Here is a 3,153-nt window from a genome sequence, read left to right on the forward strand (position 1 = left end):
GAGAAGGACATAACAGACGCGCTTATCCACACCGTACACTAGGTGTTTTTTCGTCTTCGGGTCATTAGGTGTATTTTTTTTCTTACTTGTATATTTCTGTATTTGTATTCTTTATGTATTTATATTTTTCATGTAATTGTATATTTCATATATTTGTATTCTTTATGTATTTATATTTTTCATGTAATTGTATTCTTTATGTATTTATATTTTTCATGTAATTGTATATTTTATGTACTTGTATTCTTTATGTATTTATAATGAATTTATGTAATAAATTTATTTTATGTAATTGTATTTTTTTTTATGTATCTTTTATGTCATGGATTTTATTATGTAATATAATTTGAACTTTTTAGGTAATGAAGCCTGGTCCTTCTAATCCTGTACAATTGTACCAACAAAACACACATCATTCACAGACAGTATGGGATAGTTCTTCCACTATAGTGTTGAGTTGTCGGAGAAGGGAGGTGACTGCACAACATACTATCCCATTTGATCACCGCATAATTCCATATGTTTAGGGGATAGGTTTTCTTAGGGTTGCACAAATTGGTTTCATCCAGCTTAATTGACACCTTATTACTGCTCTAGTTGAGCACTGGAGACCAGAGACCCACATATTTCACCGGTCTTGTGGGGAATGTACGATTACGCTGCAGGATGTTGCCATACAATTTGGGTTACGAGTGGATGGGCAACCATTGACAAGTTCACTACAGTATGACTGGAAGAACATTCGTGAAGAGCTCTTAGGCATTCTACCAGAGGATCTGAAGGGATCAAGATTGAGTATCCCTTGGTTGGCGTCACAGTTTCTAGAATTACCTTCCGATGTCGACGACATCAGTGTACGTAGGTACGCACGAGCATATATCCTGCAGCTTATTGGGGGATTTTTATTTACTGACAAGTCAAATACTCTGGTGCATCTCATGTTCCTCCCATTATTGTCTGATTTTGAGCACGCTAGTACATACTCGTGGGGTGGTGCATGTCTTACATGGTTGTACAGAGAACTTTGTCGGGCTTCCAATGCACAAGTATTGGAAATAGCGGGGCCACTAATACTATTACAAGTATGAGTTTATTATCAATTTCCAATTATAGCACCACAAGTCCAACTACAGGCTCCAGATCATCGTCCACTTAGTGCCAGGTATTATTTTATTTCTATATTTATTTCGTTACCATTTTATGTAAGAATATAAAGTAATTGTATTTTTTATAATTTTAGATGGAGTGGTGTATTAGCTGCCTCTGAACAGTCAGCAAATATGTTGCTCGTGTACAAAAAAATATTCGACATGTTGATGCACAATTAGGTAGTAAATATGTATATAAATGAATATTTTAAACATTTTATATGTATACTTTTTTTTTTGTCAGGTTATTTGGACGCTATACACACAGATTTGGTCATCCTTACCTGATTGTTGTCATGATGGTGAAGACATCCGGTTGACTGTTAGTCCTCTTATATGCTTCCATATAGTAGAGTGACATCATCCAAATCGTGTGCTGAGATAGTTCGATTTGCGACAAACGATATCTTTGTTGTCCTATACACTCCCAGCACTACACCAGATCAATTTAAGAGGCAAGCACGACCAAGACTGGCATCGAATCCATGCGGAATATTTATCCTATTGGCATGGACGACATGATCGTTGTGCACAGGGAGAATTAACAAATGGGCCAGCTGTATCAAACGACTACTTTTCCTGGTACAATTTGATCACGAGGTAATTTATCTCACCTAACGACGCTTACTATTACTGCATGGTAAGAGATTTAAAATCAAACATTTTCTATATATATGATATGAATATTGTCTGCTATTTATTTATTTTTATTGTACAGAATAATTTTATCAGCGATGTTCAATAATATTCAGTGCATAACAATTTACTAGAATTGGGTTCAATGTGTCAGCAAATATTGGTCAATATAGAAGGTATTATTCAACAAACAAGACGACTCAATGTTGTTGACACCGATCGAAGATGTATTCGTCATAGACGACAACGACAACGGGGTGAGCCTAATTTAGAGGGACACGAAGACAACCCCCATGAGGAGTAAGGTCCAGGGGTCGTTTTTAAATCCCACATTGTATCATTTTCAAATTGTAGATTAAAGAACTAATTGTAAATATTCTTTAATATCATGGTATTTTTTTTAATATAAGTGCAAGATGTTTTCATTGTAAATTAAATATATAATTAAGTTTAATAATGAAGGAATTAAGTTTAATAATTAAGTTTAACAATTAAAAAAAACAATAGTCAACAAACTTTTTTTTTTTAAAAAAAAAGAAAAAAAATTATAAGCAAATCGTGTACCGGGTACACGAGTTCGCTTGACCGGTCAACCAGTCAGCCAACGTGGTCAGCTGATTGAATTAAATGGTACTCGTGTATTGGGTACACAAGTATGCCACATGGAAATTGTGTACTCGATACATGATGCGTTATTTTATGAGGTGGAATTATGGATGAAATGCGATGATGAAAATGCGTTGAATAATCAAGTTTTCTCAGTGGAATCTAAGTGTAAATCCCACTGAGTTCCCTAGTAAATCTAGGGTCGAACTCATGGACTTGGGAAAACAGTTTGCGGTGGTAATTTCTCAGAAGACTTTGCGGTAACCAAATAAATCAGGTAGTTGTTGGGAACGTTGTTTGCGGTAATAAAAATAAACAAATGCGGCGGAGTTTTGAAGAGAGTTGATAAAACGGAAGATGCGATGAGTATGCGGTGAACGGGTTGAGAAGGGTTCGGCTAACACTTTCTAAGATGCGTTCATGCTATGCTACCATGCAACACACATACAATGGTAAACCATTTCTCAATGCGAATGCTACGGCTTCTAAGGCTAGAACGCAACGATACATGCGATGAGTCTATAGGACCTACACATAAGCCTCTATTCTTATTTATGCGATGACAAAATGACACACAAAAATAAAGCGACCACATAATATCATAACCTATCTCTAGGGTGCATGAGATGCGTGTTGGCAAACAGAGCTTATCTCTAAGTCCCTATCTCTTGTTTATGCAGATCTAATCTTGCTCTTTCGAGTCTAGATTCTAACCTAGATCTCTCAAGTCTTAGGTTCTTTCTTTAGACTCTCTCTCGAGTAG

At 35.8% G+C, this 3,153-nt stretch overlaps 1 pseudogene; it reads left to right on the forward strand.

Annotated features, from left to right (window-relative positions):
- Positions 1–362: 362 nt before the first annotated feature.
- Positions 363–2,088, forward strand: LOC150031923 (serine/threonine-protein phosphatase 7 long form homolog; annotated as a pseudogene).
- Positions 2,089–3,153: the final 1,065 nt, after the last annotated feature.

The sequence above is a fragment of the Benincasa hispida genome, chromosome 12, assembly GCF_027475165.1.
Source record: "Benincasa hispida cultivar pf3 chromosome 12, pf3_genome.v1.1, whole genome shotgun sequence".
Classification (NCBI taxonomy): domain Eukaryota; kingdom Viridiplantae; phylum Streptophyta; class Magnoliopsida; order Cucurbitales; family Cucurbitaceae; genus Benincasa; species Benincasa hispida.